Source organism: Triturus cristatus, chromosome 1_2 (assembly GCF_964204655.1).
Source record: "Triturus cristatus chromosome 1_2, aTriCri1.1, whole genome shotgun sequence".
In the NCBI taxonomy this organism is placed as follows: Eukaryota; Metazoa; Chordata; class Amphibia; order Caudata; family Salamandridae; genus Triturus; species Triturus cristatus.
Window position 1 is genome coordinate 1134658665 of NC_140580.1, and position 19815 is coordinate 1134678479.

Sequence of the window (19815 nt, forward strand, 5' to 3'; positions counted from 1 at the left end):
CCCACCTTCTCCGGTAGGAAACAGCTGTGGAAAACAAAGAGCTTCCAAGCTTTTCTCCCATACACTCATTGGAGTTCCCTTTGCTTTTTTCATTTGAAATAACTCAATGCTGTTTCCTATTACTTCTTTTGAATGTAGAGAACATATTGTGTAATGCTCATAAATCTCTTCACTCCTTGGCGTGTCCACTTTCTCTATTTGACCAGTTGAAATTTCAGATTAATCTTCCAAACTTAATACCAGTTCTTCCATATTTACACTTTTATAATAAATATTGTTCTCCACAAGATATTACTTAGCCTTTTGAAGTTTATTAACATCCACAAATTCTTGCCATGTTTTCCGACTCTTTGTTGTTACTCCATTTACTAGAATGACTGCTGCTTCATTTTCCTCTTTGTCAGTCTCTTCCTTTCAGCCCTCTTTGTAAGTCTGTTGGTGGCAGTTTACCTGGTTTAGGTTCCATGCGAATTATAGTTTGAAATGGATGAACAGATTGTATTAGAACTGCCTCATATGTATTCAAATCTGCCAGTTCCTCTGGAATAGGTACTAATTCCAACTTATTATGTACTGCTCTAGCGGCATTTTGTTCTCTTCTAATTTGTTATAACAATATTTACAAATACATTGATCACTGCCTAACTCAAATTGACCTTCCACTAACAAGTACGTTGCAAATTCCTTCATTATTCTTCTTTTCAGATTTCAAATACAACTCAACATTCCTAGCTTGAATGTTATAATTTGTACGTCGACAACAAACACAAACATAGGGGTCTATTAGAATTTCGGGCGGATCGCCACCGCCCGCATGGTGGTGGCGATCCGCCCGACATTCTCCTCCGCCCGCATGCCATTTCCCCCCGCCATATTAGTATGGCGGGGGGGGACCCCGGCGGATGAAAAGACCGTCTGCCGGTTTTCTGCCGATCACACAGGTGACGGGGCGGAAAAGGGGCCTGATATGGTGGCGGTGTCTGCTAGACACCACCATCCATATTATGATGGCAGCGGGAAGTAGCCTTTCGCCGCCACGGAAAGGCATGCAGTTTCTTCTGTTGAGGGCCTATTGTGGGCCCCCAGGATGTTGGGGGGGTGGGAGGGGCACATGGGGGGTACCATACCCCCCTGCCATTGCATGGACAAAGTGGCAGACACCGCATGGTGCCTGTCACATTGTGCATGCCAAGGCACGACGTGCATTGTGGCGGACAATGCTGGGAATAGAGGATGCCACCGCCACGGTTGCGGTGGCATCCTAATTGCCGGTGCGGGACCGCTGCACCACTGGCGGCCGGTCCCAGCACCGCCGCCATCCTAATAGGCCCCATAGTTTGGAATTTCAGAGCACACTTTGTTAAACTTTACAATTTCTTCTTCAAACTGATCAATCCTAATCACATTCCCATCTTCTTAAACATCTGTAATTGTCAAACTTTCAGTTTCTATGCACTGCTCTTCTGAACCAAAATATCACTGAACTCAATGTCATCACACTTTTTTGGACATCTGATAAAGAACCATGTAAAAGAGCTGTATTCAGTTCATTTAAACATAATGCAGGACTTTTTACATAGTACAGTTTCCTTACAAACTTCCGCATTTCTGAATGGTGTACCGTCTAACATACTCAAGTGATGAAAAACACTTTTACACACTTTTCGTGAACGACAAGACAGAGAATGACCATGTTTCTCAGTATATTTTCCTACATTACATGGATCTAGTCCATGTAACAACCTAATCTTCTGTTTAACACTTTTCAGTGTATATACTCGTAACAAATTTCGCATTATATTAATAGATTCCTGTCGAATACTACAAATACTGCTACAACCCCACTTATACACAGGAGCCTGTGTGTGTTTCCCTTGCACTTCTTCAGCTATTTACTGTTCTGCACTAATACCAACCATTTCCTCTTTTGGAACAGGACAACCATTCTGAACTTCGTAGCAACGACCTCTAGTCTCAACTGCAAATTGTAAACTATTTTCTTTGAAGTAACTTTCTTCATTAAAAAAAGGTTCACTATTAAACGTATGTTTCCATTCTCCACTAAAGACTTTACAAAAGTTGCTTCTGTTCACAAGTTTTTTTTTTTTACTTTTGTCTTTCAGAATCTATATTGTTTTATTCAACAGTTTCATCCTCTTCAAAATCCAAATGAATATTTTTTGTTTAATTTAAAAGCAGTATCCACTATGCTTTCAATATGCTGTTTCAGCTTCAATTGCAGCACTTTCTTTTTATATTTCCGGAATCCTTTCATTAAATTCTTAATTACTATATTTCCTTATCATGATTTTTTTTCTTGCATTTTGAAGCCGAAGTCTGCTTCTCCTTACTTGGAAAATTCCTTTTTTTCCATTGTGTGATGTTATTATCATTAAATGTTCATAATACTTTTTTTTAAATTGTCTAGAGTTTTTACCAGAAGAAAGTCTTGTTGTAGTACTCTCATATACTTGTAATCCACATTTTTTACTTTTCTTTAAATAGATGGCCTTTTTGTCTTTCCTTTTTTTTCCCAGTTCTTCTAGGCATTTTCAATTTTTAATCCAAACAAAATAATTTTCTGAGAAAGAAAAAAAAGTTTTAATTCTTTGTTATATCTGTTCAATATGTTAAAATAATCACATAGAATTAGATAAGTTCCACTGGCGGCTTGCAGAGGGAATGCGGTATGGCAGTGGAGCGGAATAAGGGAACAGTAGGGTGGCAGGTAGTGTCACTGGACACATAGCACATATTTATTTAATTATTTAGATTCACCTTCCCATTTTATATGTGAATCTACTACCTCCTACTTTTCCCCTCCCCACCCCGCCCCAACCCACCGTCCCACACACCACATTGTCCAAGAGCACTTCCTCTACAACCCAGTACAGATAACTTTGTAGACACTATATTGAAAAATTGTTATCTGTATAATTAGACTGATATTCTCAACTAAATGACACATGTAAACGTTACCATCATTACCTTAACGCTTCTGTCGTAAATAAATTATTACGAGTTTCAGAATTTCTAGATATCAATACAATTATACATGAAGCAAAAGGCTGAGTCCGTGGTATCAGGTTCAAAAGGGCTTTATTCAAATAACTCGAGCTATAGGGAGAATAGTTCCATCACCACAAGGGATCAGGACCAGGGTTCTCAAAAAGGTATTCTCAAACTTTATTCACAGAGTACAGTATATATATGTTTGTAATAATATACGTAAGCAAGAGCGCTTCAGGCGGAGCAAGAGAGAATGAGATAAGAGCATGTGGGCGTGTAAGTAGGCGTGAAGGTGGGCGTCCACTTGATGATAATAGGTAATTTGTCATAGGTGGGTGGATGCCTGGAGGGGGTTGCGTGATCAGCTGGAACTTTACTGGAACTTTGCCTTACTTGTGCTCAACTCGAGCATGACGTGTAACTGACGTGTGAAAGGGTTGCCATGCAACCGGGAGTCTGGAGTCTGAAAATGAGACCTTCAGTGTCAGGGTGACCAGCACATCTCGTATTATCTGATATCTAAAGTTTGGAGCAGGGACTGATTCGTGACATAGGTTGCCCATCACCAAGGGCCAATGTGGCATTTATTTCTTCATTTACTGCTGAAGTCTTGCACGGGGCTATGGGCTTTTCACTGACGTGAGCTTTGTAATCACACAAAAAGAGACAGAAAGGCTAGGCCTCCTACTTTGCAGATGGGTCATGTTTATCCCTCCTTCTCCAGGCAGGAATGTGGTTTCGGTAGGAGTAAGCAGATAACCGTGCTCAATACTGTCTCGGACAGGGCCCCTTTGGCTGAGGCCCAAGTGTGCAAGGCCAAGGATACGCAGCTACAGCTTTCAGAGCGTTCTGAGGCCTGAAGTCTCTTTTCGGCTCTGGCTGGGCCACAATAATGGAAATGCGGGAAAACATGATGCAAAACGTGTAGGCCTCAGAGCAGATTTGTCGTTTCTCTCATGGGAGACTGGATTATGGCAGGCCACGTTATAGCATACGCATCATGATAGACAGGCCATGGAGGGGAAATACGTAGGTGACATGTATGTGCACATGAGTGTGGGGGAACACACGGGGACACATAGGCCTCATGATATTTTATTTTCCTCATTCCCTCCTTGTCCCCTAGTGGACCCTTACGTCATATCTATTCTCATTAGACAGTCAATCTGTTCTTGCAGCATTATTTTTCCATTTTCAATGCTTTGTAAATGGGGGTGTGGGACACATGCAGTAGCACACAGGCCGCAAATGGCCGGGCCACACTGCAGACATAGGCAACAACTGAATATCATCAGTAGTATTAGTCCACAGACCGTCAACACTTTCCATCCCCATGCTGATATTATTTCCCAGAGCCAACTGGACCAAGTCCACGTGCCTGGGTCTTGGTGTATGCTTTGGGCAATCTTGTGGAGTCTTGTTATTGCTTTGTATACAGACGGTGCGTTATTAGGTATGAAAACGCAGCAGCTGGAACCGATGACCCTACAGGCCCCGCCCCTATCCGCTAGGATGACGTCAAGAACAAGACGATTCTGAAGAACAACCATTCTCATAGCAGACTGTTCCTGGGTCAAGTTCCCCAGGGCTGATGCAGTCTCATTAGCAACTGTTTCTAGAATCCTTGTTAGTCTGCGGATAAGTTTACTATTCTGGACGGGACCTATGAAGAAAAAGAATCCTTTGTTGAAATCTGTATATTGCTCCCAAGCTGTTTCAGTCTGGTCAATGCCAGAGGCATCGAGCCCTCGTCTGTGCCTGATAAGTGCTAGTTGAAGATTTTGATGATAGTTCGATGGGGCCAAGAAAACGGGTGGTAGGAGAAATGATATATAACACGTCCCACCCCAGTCTAAGGGCAGTTGTACATAGGCTGTCTGGCCACAAATAAAGTAGGTGTGTCGTGATGCTCTGAAGTAAGACTTTCCTTTGTCTTTGAACACTAGTATAGTGTTACACTCGCTGTGCCCCAACTGTATAGAGCCTTCTTTTCTGACACACAAGTTCCCTTTTACTGGCAGGACTGTGATTGAGGATGGACCTAAATTGTGTAGGGGCTTGACATTCAACACTATAAAGTCAAGGGTCGCATTTCCTTGCAGATACTCTTCATTTTCTAGATCGGTACCTTTCCTTTGGGGAAGACCTTCTTCATCTGGGAAACATGCTTTATTCATGACTTTGTTCAAGTTACCCCATACCCAGTCGCCCCTACATTCCTTATCTTGACATTCTTTGGCATCACCGTTGATGGATGTCATTAAGGCAAACCATGCTCCGCAAGAACCATTATGGGAGAATGGAAAAGGGAAAAGAGGCAACACTCCCTTCACCTTCTGATACGGGGGAAGTCGGCCACAGACCCAGCAGTCTGTAGCATTGCTAGTCTGATGTGAATGGTGCAGCATCTGGATAAAAGTATTGTTGCGTAAGGCAAGTCGATACGATAGCTCATGGGATGGCAGATCACTAAATGTGTGCTTTATGGTATCATTGGTAGAGTGTAAGAGTGAGGCAATAGGAGGAAAAATAGCATGTAGTATTAAGCTGATACATATCATCGTGATGCACAGAAGAAATAAAAATATCAGAGTCACTATACATCTACCACGTAATATTTTACAGTATTTGGTTTTCATCTTGCTCTTTTTCTCATATGCGGTATCCAAGATCTTATGCGAGCCAGAATACATGTTCAACCGCTTCACCACCTAGTGGACTTAATTGATCAAACGGGTTCTGACTTGTTAGATCTAAGTTTGGTTTTGTAATTCTGCTGGGGAGTCTCCTCTAATAAAGGGGGCTCAAAGTCTGAAGTCTTTATGTCTCTTTTAAATGAATCGTTATTCCCAAAGTAGCGTTTACAATGATGTAGATGAACCCATCCTTTTCGTCCTTCGACTTTAACAGCGGTCCTCGTAGTTAATAATATTAGTTTAGGCGTCTTCCACCTTGGCTCAAGAGGGCTCGTTCTGTCAAAGTTCCTTATGAGAACAAAGTCCCCAGGAGCGAGGGAATGTTCCTTGACCTGGGTGTTGTCAGGGAAGGCGGCAGCAACCTGCGAACGACAAGAGAGTAGTGCAGACATCAAGGAAGCCAGGTAATCTGTCAGCATGTTACTATCAACATCAGTGATCTTTTTAGGCATTGGAGTGCCCCACATATTCGGTGGTCTACCAAAGACCACTTCATAGGGAGATAAACCTGTCCTAGAATGGGCTACCATTCGCATGTAAAAGAGGGCAACCGATCCAATCCAATCCAATCCACACCTTTGTCTGCGCAAATCTTTGCTAGTTTTATTTTTAAGGTCTGATTATGTCTTTCTACAAGGCCTGCTGCCTCAGGATGTCGTACACAATGGAACTTCCAGGTATACCCTAACAGAAGGGACACTTGTTTCATGAGTTCAGAAGAGAAAGGCTGACCATTGTCGGAATATATGACACGCGGTAATCCATAACGTGGGAAAAACTCTCGCACCAGTTGTCTGGCGGTAGTTACAGCAGTATAATCAGGGACTGGATAGGCCTCTGTCCATCTTGATAGGGAACATACTACTACTATGACATATTTGTAACCTCTGCATCTGTCCATTTGGATATAATCCATTTGAAGGACTTCAAAAGGATGGTCAGGTGGATGGAAACGACCTTGTTCCATTGGAATGCCTTTACCTGGATTGAATTGGCAACAGATCATACATGTTCTGACTTTTTGTTTCGCTGCTGCACGCAGGTGCTTGTTGAACCATATATTCTGTAAGCTGTCTAGCATTGCTCTCTCTCCTAAGTGTGCAGGACTATGTGCGGTATTTATGATCACTTGTACCATTGAATCAGGAAGAAACCATGTTTCTTTGCCCTTAGTCATCCAACCCTGATCAGTCAGTACCCCTCCTTGTTCCGACCGTTTCTTTAATTCGTCTAGAGTAGCATGTGTCTGCATGTCTTGTACATCCTTGGAAGGATCCCTAACTGTCATGGCTTTGGACCTTAACGGTACCTGTGATTTCGTCATGTCTAGTGGGGTCTGAGCTGTCTGTTTAGCTGTTCGGTCTGCCAGATCATTGCCTTGAGAAATGGTATCTGTGGCTTTAGTATGTGCTTTGCATTTCAGGATAGCTATGGCTGTTGGTAAATGTATCGCTTCCAGAAGGGCATGAATAAGGGGGCCATGCTGTATCTTGGCCCCGTGAGAAGTCAAGAAACCTCTTTCCCTCCATAGGACGCCGAAGTCATGCACTACCCCATATGCGTATTGTGAATCAGTGTAAATATTTACTCTCAGGTGCTTAGCTCTTATGCACGCTTGAGTCAGAGCGATGAGCTCTGCTGCTTGTGCTGACAGTATGTCTATTCTTTTAGTCTCTATGATTTCAGTAGCAGTGGTCACTGCATATGCTGCCACTAATTCTCCCGCCCCCGTCCTCATGCACGAGCCGTCAACATAGAGTGTTAGGTCAGGGTCTGTGAGTGCTACATCTGTCAAGTCTTGTCTTGGTTTAGTCACGGTATGTATTACTTCAACACAGTCATGTGGGGAAACGTTCTGTACTGGAGGGCAAAAGAGTAGCAGGATTCAATATGTTGCATCGTCTGATCTCTATGTGTGGTTGAAATAGCGTCAGCTCATAACCTGTCAGTCTCGCTACAGTCAGGTGTTGTGTTTGTGTCCGGTTCAAGAGAACCTCTCCTGCGTGTGGTACTTGTACTGTCAGGGGGTGGCCCAGCACTATTGAGTCACTTTGTCTTATGGCTAAGGCTGTTGCTGCAACAGATTTTAGGCACGCAGGCAAAGCCTGTGCTACTGGGTCCAATGTACTAGAGAAATAAGCGCAGGGCTTGTGTTTTCCTGCATGATCTTGTGTGAGGACAGATAGTGCTGTTCCATCCCGCTCTGTCACAAAAAGCATAAAAGATGTGTTGTAATCAGGGATTGCTAAAACTGGTGCTTGACATAAAGCTCTTTTTAATTCCTCAAATGCCACAGTGTGTTCTTGTGTCCAAGGGAGGACTTTGGTAGAAGCTACCTCCTGTGTCGTCAACTGTATTAGGGGCTTGGCTATGTGAGCATACTGGGGAATCCACTGCCTGCAATATGAAGTGAGGCCAATGAATGCACGTACCTCCTTTTGTGTCTTGGGCTGTGAAAGGCCAGAAATCAATTGAATACGTTCTGGTGTCAGTCGCCTGCCCTCTTGGATAGCAAGTGCCCAAGGTACGCCACTTGCTGTTCACAGAATTGTAACTTCGAAGGGGACACCTTGTGCCCCTTGTCAGCCAGGAAATGTAAAACAGTGAGTGATGCATTTTCACAGTCAGTTTCCGATCGTGCAGTAATGAGAATGTCATCTACATACTGTATCAGCGCTGTAGTGGTAGGCATATGAATACTGTCTAGTTGTCTTTTGAGCGCCTGACTGTAGATGCTAGGACTTTCCGTGAAGCCCTGTGGTGCTCTTGTGAATCTGAAGCTGCGACCTCTTAAACTGAAACCGAAAAGATATTGGCTGTCCGGATGTATTGGGATACTGAAAAAGGCGTTCTTTAGATCAATAACTGTAAAGAACGTAGCCTTCGCATCAATGGCAGTCAATAATGAAGAAATATCCGGGACCACAGGGTACTGTGGCACCACACATTTGTTTAATTCTCGCAGGTCCACAACTAATCTATAGACAGGTGATTCATTGGGATCAGTTCTTTTAAGAATAGGAAGAACAGGTGAATTGCATATGTTCGACTCTGTCTCTATCACCACCCCTTGTGCAATAAGTTCATCGATAATTTTCAGCAACCCTACCTCAGCTTCAGGTGGAATTTTATATTGTCGAATCCGTGGCAACACCACTCCTTCCTTGAGGGTGACCTGGTATGGTGTAATGTTCATGAAACCTACGTCAGTCGGGCCTTGTGCCCATAGGTGCTGCGGGACATTTTGAAGCCTGATGTCAACTTCTTTCATAACAAAATGTCCCTTGAAATCACGTAAATACAGTCGCACTCCTTCTGGCGAGCAACAGATAACTGCTCCCAGTTCCTTTAATGTTTTTATGCCAAGTAAGTTTTCTGGACATGATTTAGTAAGCAGTAAGTCTGTTGTATGTATTAGTGGACCGACTCCTAAAGAGACTGGTTCTGAAACCTCATTGATAATAGGCCTTCCTGAAAAGCCCGGGGATATACTCTTTGAGCCCGAGAGGGGTGCCCATGGAACCTCAGAATGACTGATGGTAGTTCTACTTGCCCCGGTGTCAATCAAAAACTTTTTATTCTGTCCTAGTAAACGTGCATGCACATAGGGACCCGCTTGGTCCACAGGAACTGGAATAAGGGGCAAGTCGAATTCCCTCTCTGGGCTTTTTCACGAATATGCTTGATATTCTGGATAGGTAGTCTGAGCGTGCTCATACATTTGTGCTGTGGCGTGGGCTGGTAAAGGTGCATGGACAGGCGGCGGCGGCGGTGGAAAGGTGTCTGATGTCTGAGGTGTGTTATTTTCTTTGGGAGGATAAGATCGTGGCTTTGTTTTACCTATCGCTATATTGTGTTTCAGGACCGCACATTCATTTACGAAGTGACCTGGCTTCTTGCAATAATTACAGGTCCCAGTATTTTGTTTCGTGCTATTCTTGCTCGTGTTTGTGTTTGCCGGTGTTGATTGGGCCACCAGCATCTTCATCTTTGTGTCTCTCATGCGTCTCTTGTCCTGTTCGTGTTCCTCTCTAATTCTGTTCTGGTGGTATTGTAACATCTGTAACATTTGTGAAGGGCTGTTTGCTTGCCAAGTACTCTCAACCTTTAGTACCCTATACTTCACTTCTGGTAGGGAATTTTCTACTAGTTTGCTCACGAAAAGATGGGGATATGAATCACTACCGGGCTTAAGACCACTATTGATAGTGAAACAATTCTCGAACCTAGAGTAAAAATCGCTAGTGTCTTCATCTGGTTTCTGTTTACAGGCCGAAATAGCATCCCAGTCTTCCTTCTTGGTAATTAGTAATCTGGGCAAAACTTGTACAAGGAGTTCAGGTAGGTCTTTAGCTCGAGGACCCAGACCAACCCCCGGGCCTCTTCCTACCTCCTCTCTTTCCAGTATATCCCAACTGAGTCTTTTGTCTCCCACCTCCCAGTCCTGTCCTTTCAATTTCTCGTAAATACCAGCGGGCAATAGTACTTTTAATAACTTTAGAATGTCAGCATATGTATATTCTCCTAAGCGAAGAATGTCCTTTAGTTCTCGGTGAAAACCCCCCGGGTCTTTATCATGGGATGGTAACATTTTCTTCATTTCCAGTATCTCTAATTTTGACAAGGGGGTGTAGACATACACTCGTTGCAGGTCATTGTTTGCATCCTTTACAGGATGAACCTCTCGTAGGGGGTCCAGCTTGTCGTACGACTGTTCCTTAACCTGAGGTGGAGCGGGAAGCAGGGATCTAGTCACGTATACTATATACTTGTGTCGCTGATCCAGAATGACATTAATCAGTTCAGTACCCATGTTCATCCATCTGTCTAGTATTATGTCGTCCAGCAACTTATACAACAGACCAGGACCAGAATATTGACTCTCATATAGCGTGATCAAATGTTGGACCATGTAAACACCAGCTATGCGCTGTTCGTTTGGTGGGAGGCTCAAGAACGTTTGGGCTACGATATCATTATTATATGTATCATATTGGGATATCCACCGGGTGGCTGATCGTGCTAATTCATTTTCGGTCGGGGTGAGGGGCTGATCGTTACCCAGCCATTTATTCACCGCTTTTTCGGTGATCTGGAACAAACTTTCTAGGGAATATCTTTCCTTTATGGCAGTTCCCTGTTTACGGTGATTGAGGCCCTTGGGCCTTTCGAATCGCCGGGCACGGCCCACATAATGTATTCTGTCTTTGTCCCCTGCTTCGTCATCAGATGATAACTCAGCTGTTTCGTTCGGGCTTCCTTCATGTGATGCTATTATTGCCTTCCGGATTTTGGTCAACATGTTGTCTGTTTGGCCTGATTTATCATGCTGACCGGCATCTATGCAATCACTCCAACCAGTATAACAACGGTCTACATCACCATCACCTTCGTCTTTTTCTCTGATCAGACAATTAATTAGGAAGCGAAGGATATAGTTCTTAATAATTACCTTTCTATTTTGTACGGCTTCTGCTATACTCTCAGGACCTTCCCCTGTTCTTATGAATGTGTAAATTTTCTTTAGTTGTTTATCCATATCTGGTAATTTTTCCAAATCTGCGACCGCTCGTCTAAGCCGTAATGAAAACACTAGCATTCTGCCCTTTCCTGGATCTGGGTCATATATACATTCGGAGATTGCTACTTTTACTGTCGGCCCCCCTCCTGATGTTGCCCCGGATCCTCCCTCCCCGCCGTCCTCGAGCTCCTGGAGCTGTTCTTGCGTTGGGGGTGCAGGGAAATTTCCGTCCACGTATGATGGTGGGGGTTCCTCTAGGTAGTTGTTAATGAACGTGTCGGATGCTGTTTGTTTTATTTTTCGGGGTACTGGCGGTGGCACTCTAACTAATTTTTCTACTGGGGCCACTTTTGCTAGTTCCTCTGAAAGGACGGGATAAATACCAGCAACTGCAGTATTTCTTTCTCTTTCAGCCTGCTCTCTTTTTACCCGCTCCCCTTCTTCCTGTAATTTTTCTTCTTTTGCTTTTTCGGACTCCTGTCTACTTCTCTCTGCTTTGTGGAACTCTTTCTCTGTTCTTCTATGAGATTCCTTGCGCCATAACTCAATGGCATCCTTCTGAGCAGGTCTAGATTTTCTCTTCCGTATCTCTTCCTCTACCTTCATGATGCATTCCGCATCCCATGTTCCCGTAATGGGCCATTTATACTTTGTCTCTAAATCCTTCGTGTAATCCACCCAAAGTTCTAAAAACAACACGGCATCTAAACCATGCTTACAGTACATGAAATGTCCAGGTGTGTCTCTAGGCGGAATGTTAACTGGTTCCTCTAGTACACCTTTCCTGGTACCTATCTTACGCAGTTTCGAAAATAACGGCATGTTGGAATGTAACCGAAAACAAAAAATCACAATGAACACAAACAAAACCCAAAAATCACAATGCAACGAACTTACACACAAACCTGACACATTCAAACCTAACTGAACCTAATTTAAGACGATAACATTCATACAGCTATATCGGTGCACCTGAAAACTTGGCCTCTAAATCTTGAAACATTAATTCTTGAATGCATGCTCTTGAACATACCGGTCTCAGAAGTGAGACACGTCTTTACCGTGTTCATTAAATGAACCCGTCATGATTGCAACCCCCATGAGAAACTCACCGGGAAGCAGAACTTGTACTTGAACTTGAAGGCCTCGGACGCTTGACGCTGCGCAGGGAATGGCGTATCTTAGGTGGATCTCTTGAAACCTCGGACACAGCTCTCTCGCAGGTGGGCTCTGGGTCGGGACGATCCGCAATCCTCACCGCCTCGTATGGATGCCTGGTCGCAGTCCGTCTCCTTCGTTGGCCTGAGGGAGTTGGCGGGAAAACCCGCGTCGTGTACACTCGAAGTCCGTCACGGCTGTGGAAGGGGGCAAGACTGGACCTTCATCTCCGGCGCATGGGGAAGGAGATTCGTCCCTGTTCGGGCGCCATTATGTCGTAAATAAATTATTACGAGTTTCAGAATTTCTAGATATCAATACAATTATACATGAAGCAAAAGGCTGAGTCCGTGGTATCAGGTTCAAAAGGGCTTTATTCAAATAACTCGAGTTATAGGGAGAATAGTTCCATCACCACAAGGGATCAGGACCAGGGTTCTCAAAAAGGTATTCTCAAACTTTATTCACAGAGTACAGTATATATATGTTTGTAATAATATACGTAAGCAAGAGCGCTTCAGGCGGAGCAAGAGAGAATGAGATAAGAGCATGTGGGCGTGTAAGTAGGCGTGAAGGTGGGCGTCCACTTGATGATAATAGGTAATTTGTCATAGGTGGGTGGATGCCTGGAGGGGGTTGCGTGATCAGCTGGAACTTTACTGGAACTTTGCCTTACTTGTGCTCAACTCGAGCATGACGTGTAACTGACGTGTGAAAGGGTTGCTATGCAACCAGGAGTCTGGAGTCTGAAAATGAGACCTTCAGTGTCAGGGTGACCAGCACATCTCGTATTATCTGATATCTAAAGTTTGGAGCAGGGACTGATTCGTGACATAGGTTGCCCATCACCAAGGGCCAATGTGGCATTTATTTCTTCATTTACTGCTGAAGTCTTGCACGGGGGCTATGGGCTTTTCACTGACGTGAGCTTTGTAATCACACAAAAAGAGACAGAAAGGTTAGGCCTCCTCCTTTGCAGATGGGTCATGTTTATCCCTCCTTCTCCAGGCAGGAATGTGGTTTCGGTAGGAGTAAGCAGATAACCGTGCTCAATATTGTCCCGGACAGGGCCCCTTTGGCTGAGGCCCAAGTGTGCAAGGCCAAGGATACGCAGCTACAGCTTTCAGAGCGTTCTGAGGCCTGAAGTCTCTTTTCGGCTCTGGCTGGGCCACAATAATGGAAATGCGGGAAAACATGATGCAAAACGTGTAGGCCTCAGAGCAGATTTGTCGTTTCTCTCATGGGAGACTGGATTATGGCAGGCCACGTTATAGCATACGCATCATGATAGACAGGCCATGGAGGGGAAATACATAGGTGACATGTATGTGCACATGAGTGTGGGGGAACACACGGGGACACATAGGCCTCATGATATTTTATTTTCCTCACTTCTATCGGCAAGTTAGCAAGCATAACACTGCACCATATTAACAAAGATATGGCACAGGCTTACATTTCATTCTGGATGTGCATAACCAAAAACAGATCAACTGTTAGAGAGCAACAAAAATGTCCGACATGGGAAAGGAGAGTGGGAGAGATTAAGTAAGATGTCATTCCCATTTTGGTAATGTGTCAGCCCAGTCATATAACAAGCTTTAACACCAGCACATAACCTTGTTATGACGTTAATTTACATATACATGTCCTTTAGTACTGCAACCAACACTTTGTGGCCCTGAGAGTACTGTTTATAAAAACTAAACAAACAGAGCTTTATTTAGTATAAAAATAGCACACAGTGGGACGATGAAGTGGGGAGAGGGAGCGTGAAGGGGGTGTCTCGCAGAGAGAGAGCTGCGATATATTTCCAGTCTTGGCTTGCAGAGGTACAACTGTGGGCCCGAAGACTCGCAGATGAAGAGCTGCGAGCAGACCGGTGGTTCGCAGAGGGAGAGTTCTGAGCCGGCAGGCTGGCTCGTAGAGGAAGAGCTGCGAGTCGACTGGCTGGCTTGTAGAGAGAGAGCTGCGGCCTGTTGGCTCGCAGAGGAAGAGCTGCGTGCCAGCTCGCAGAGGTAGAGCTGAGGTCCTGCTCGTAGAGGGACAGCTACAGGCCGACTCGCATAGGGAGAGCTGCAGGCCATCGGCTTGCAAAAGGTTACGTACGACCGGTGATGTGCAGCAAGGTAGGGTGAAGAGAGTATCTGGCAGAGTTAAAGCTGCGGTATATTTCCAGTATTGGTTTGCAGAGGTACAACTGCAGGCCCGATGGCTCGCAGACGAAGAGCTGCGAGCCGACCAGTGGTTCGCAGAGAGAGAGTTGCGAGCCGGCGGGCTGGCTCGTAAAGGAAGAGCTGCGAGCCGACTGGCTTGCTTGTAGAGAGAGAGCTGCGGCCCGTCGGCTCACAGAGGGACAGCTGCCAGCCGGCTCGCAGAAGAACAGCTGTGGGCCGACTGGTATAGGTAGAGGTGCGAGCCGTCCGCTTGCAAAGGGATAGCTGCGGGACGATGAAGTGTGGAGAGGGAGCCGACCGGTGGTTCGCAGAGGGAGAGTTCCGAGCCTGTCGGCTTGCAGAGGACGAGCTGCATGCCAGCTCGCAGAGGTAGAGCTGAGGTCCGGCTCGTAGAGTGACAGCTACAGGCCGACTCGCATAGGGAGAGCTGCGGGCCGTCGGCTTGCAAAAGGATACGTATGACCAGTGATGTGCAGCAAGGTAGGGTGAAGGGAGTATCTGGCAGAGGGAAAGCTGCGGTATATTTCCAGTATTGGTTTGCAGAGGTACAACTGCGGGCCCGACGGCTCGCAGACGAGAGACTTGCGAGCCGGCGGGCTGGCTCATAGAGGAAGAGCTGCGAGCCGACAGGCTGGCTCATAGAGAGAGAGCTGTAGCCCGTCGGCTCGCAGAGGGAGAGCTGTAGGCTGACTCGCAGAGGAACAGCTGCGGGCTGACTGGTATAGGGAAAGGTGCGAGCCGTCGGCTTGCAACGTGATAGCTGTGGGACAGTGATGTGGGGAGAGGGAGCATGAAGGGCGTATCTCGCAGAGAGAGAGCTGGTATATTTCCAGTCTTGGCATCAGAGATACAACTGCGGGCCCGAGAACTCACACACGAAGAGCTGCAAGCCGACCAGTGGTTCGCAGAGGGAGAGTTGCGGGCCCGAGAAGGTTGTTGGGGGCTATGCTTCAGAGAGCTGTGGTCTAACTCGCACAGAGAGAGCAATGGGCCAACAGGCCTGCTAGCAGACACACAGCTACAAGCTAATGGGCTGGCTTGCAGCGGTAGAGCTGCAGTCCCGATGGCTCGTAGACGCAGAGCTGCTAGCCAACGGACTAGCTTCTAAAGGCATAGCTGCTAGCTGGTGATGTGGGGCAAAAGAGGGTGAAGGGGGTAACTGGCAGAGGGAGAGCTGCCATATATTTCCAGTGTTGGCTTACAGAGGTAGCCCTGTCTGCGAGCCATCGGGCCCTCAGTTGTATCTCTGCAATCCAACACTGGAAATATACCGCAGCTCTCTCTCTGTGAGATACCCCCTTCACGCTTCCTCTCCCCATATCACCGTCCCGCAGCTCTCCCTTTGCAAGTTGATGGCCCGCACCTCTCCCTATACCGGTTGGCCCACAGCTGTTCCTCTGCGAGCCGGCCCACAGCTCTCCCTCTATGAGCCAACGGGCCGCAGCTCTCCCTCTACGAGCCAGCCAGTCAGTTCGCAGCTCTTCCTCTACGAGCCAGCCCGCCGGCTCGCAACTCTCCCTCTGTGAACCACCGGTCGGCTCGCAGCTCTTTGTCTGGGAGCCTTCGGGCCTGCAGGTTTATTTGTACAAGCTGTTTGGTCCGTAGCTCTACCTCTACTAGCCAACACTGCGAATATACTGCAGTTCTCCCTCTACGAGATACCCTCTTCACACTTGCTTGCCCCGCAACAACAGCCCGCAGCTATCCCTATGCAAGACAACGTCTAATAGCTCTCCCTCTGCAAACAGTGGGGCCCGCAGCTCTACCTCTGCAACACAACACAACACCAGCCCGCAGCTATCCCTCTCCAAACTAATGCTGAGAATATACCACAGCTGTCACTCTCTAGAATACCTCTTCCACCCTCTCTTGCCCCGCATCACCGGGCATTGTACATTATATCTAAAACTATCATCAAATTATTCAAACCATGCGTACATATCCAAAGAAAGGTACGTATTTACTTTGTGTATTTGCTCTCCATGTAATGTCTGCACATTGTAAATGTGCTTGCAGTACAACACCTCCCTTGGCTTATATTCAAATATACCTCTCTGTGTGAAAAATTAGCCCACAAGCTGTACACATAATATATCTGTTTTTTGTTTTATCTGCCTTAAATTAATAACAGATAAATATCCCACCCCCCCTCCCTTCACCACTATTTCCAGACCAAGCATAATTTCCAAACGTGCAACATTTTCTTTATCTCTGCCAAATGTATTACTCAACACAAATCAACGCTGTACCTGATATACAAAACTACATACTCGTTTAAACATAACAAACTATACTTCTTATTTGTTACCTCTATACCTTACTCCTAAAACCATGTAATCTTTCAAACATATGTCATGTCACTTTTGTTCTATTGAAACTGATTACAACCTTCTCTTTACACTACAGATCCCACGTACATGTCAATAAAGTTATAAGTGCTATTTTTATAATAGATAAAGCCCTATCACTTAATTTTTATAAATACTACTGTTGCCTGCACAAAATGGAGGTGGGACATGAGGAGAGTAAACAGAGGTGTAATTCCTAAACTTTTATTGTACCGTTTTTTTAATATACGTATATTGAGGGCTTTAAGTGGGATGAAAAAAATGGCGAGTGTCTGAAAGGGGTACCAGTGTTCAGCACCGGGAAGACCCGGCCCACTTAAAGACCTGCTTATATTCAGCACACAGACACACCCTAACAATTTTCATCACTTATAATCACAGTTAGTTTAGTAGTGTGAAAAAATCCTACAGAAAATTTACTAAGAACACTTTTAATTATTTTTTTGTCTGTCACACATTTATAAAATATCTGCATCGCCCCTTTACTATACGTATATTACCAGCTTTAACTGGGATGAAAAAAATTGGCGGGCGTCTTAAAGAAGTGACGGAGCTCAGTATCGATAAGACCCGGACCATTTAAAGGCCTGGGTATATTAAGCGGAGGAACACACCCTGACAATTACTATCACTAAAAATCACATTTACTTTAGGACTGTGAACAGAATCGTACAGAAAATATACAGAGAACATTTTCATTTATTTTTTTATCTCCCACATATTTATAAAAAATGTCTTCTAAAGAAACGCTCCCCAACAACTTAGATTTCCTAAGAACACCCAAATCCAAAGCCTCGCAGTACCACACCAGCCTTGATCGATATTGAAATCTAGCTCTCAGTGTAGAAAATGAGACCACAAACTGTGTACATAACATTTCTGGTTTTTGTTCCACCTCTGTTAAGTTAATAACTCATTAATTTTCAACTCTTACCCCTTCCCCGCTATTTCTAGACTAAGCATAATTTGCAAACGTGCGACATTCTGTTTAACTCAGCGGAATAGATATACAAATCCCAATTAACCCTACATCTAATTTTCAAAACCAGATCGTCCTTTACAGATGACAACTTCACCTTTTCTTTGTAAAAAAACTCCTAAACATATATAAAGTACTTGTTTACTAACTAGTCACACTTTATGCATATTTTACAACCAATGTGAAACACTAGACTTTCAAAGTTAAAAATATCGCCTCAAAGACTTAACCACTACTACAGAACACATAACACACCTTCTTAATTTCTAACTTACCTTTGTAGTTGGTCTGCAGATTTCAAAGGTCAGAAACGCATGCAATTCTTTCTGTGTCACACAGTACATGCAATGCACCGCTTTCATCAGCAATGGAACCACTAATGGCACAATATCCCTGTTGCTCCATACATAAATACATGTAAAGAACAAATCAGAATAATTTCTTGATTTTTTAAGATTGCAAAACTTCTCTCCATTGGTTATTTTTTAACTTTCCATATAAACAGGTTTTTTTTAACATTGAAGGACACATACAGGTGAAAAGTTCAACGGATTCTATTATCACACTTTCTAGAACATTCTACCACACGTGCAGGTTAAAAGTTCATCCTTTTTTTTTAAACCTAACGATATTATTTTTTGCAACATTTTCTCGAACATTTAACGGCACGTGCAGGTTAACAGTTCACAATTGTTTTAAGTTCGAACTGTACTTCCAAATGCAATTAGCAGGAGTGGCTGAGCTGAGCAAATGTTATTCTATAATATGTACTCCACGTTTAAACTGCTTTTTTATTAACCAATGACACACATGCTTTTCCTAAAAAATAATATGCACCCTACTTTTTACGAACACAATGCTTTTCATCCCAACTGTTAACATTTTCAATGGAAATAAAAAGTAGTTCCCCGTCTTTAAACATATCTCTTATTCTACGAACGACTGCATGAGCTACAGACATACATGCATATATTTCTGCCATACCTTCAAAATGCTAGTGTGGATCGTAGAACATAGCTATGTTTTCTGGTGCAAGAGGTATGCAGAACGGAGACATATTGACTTAGACCTAGGTTTACAAAATGTGGTCATTAAATGGTTTGCAGAGAGAGGATTGAAGTGGCACCAATTGCTGCCTTTGGTTAAAACCTGTTTGCATATCCTACACCCTGACCTCATGATTGTGCCTGTGGTGGTAACAACCTAGCACATTGACTGGGGTAGGTTTGGAAAGGCTTATGAAGGACACGTTTGGAGAATTGATGTTCCTTTTACCTCAAACTGTCTTTGTATATTCCAAATTATGTCAAAGACAGAAGTGGAAATGGTCTAACCAATTTTGTCATAAGATAGAAAAATCTAGTAAGAATGTCAACAAAGCTGTGTCTGCATACCTCAGAGACCATAGAATGGAGTCGGTCTACAACAACAACATACGTTTTTGATATGGCAAATATCTACAGAAGTGATGGATTACACTTGACAGATGAGGGAAACCCGAGTTTTTCTGAAATACCTGAAGCTGTGCATCCACACTTACATGTAGCTCCAACTAATAAACACAAGGGCTCTTTTTAGAGCCGCCTTCTATTCCCAATATCGGCTCGCAGAGTGACAGCTGTGGTCCGGCTAGCAGAGAGAGACCTGTGGGCCATCAGGCAGGCTCGCAGAGGGAAAGCTGCAGCCCGTGGGCTTGGCTCGCAGAGGGAGAGCTGCGAGACGGCTCGCAAAGGCACAGCAGCGTACTAGCTCACAGAGAGAGAGTGTTGTAATCAAAAGTAGGTCCACTCCAAGTACTATCTTTAGATAACTTTATTTCAGGTTAAGATCTGTGTGGGTGTCGGGGGTACGTCCGCCCTGTGGGTGGTGGTGTTTGAGTAGATCCTTAGTGTTAGGTCACTCTTTGTTACCACCTGAGTATGTGTTG

The 19815-nt window shown here is 44.5% G+C and overlaps 1 protein-coding gene across 17 annotated transcripts in view; it reads left to right on the forward strand.

Annotated features, from left to right (window-relative positions):
- The window catches only part of LOC146868823 (uncharacterized), a 467456-nt gene that overhangs the window by 109504 nt on the left and 338137 nt on the right, over positions 1 to 19815 (forward strand). The window lies entirely within an intron of this gene.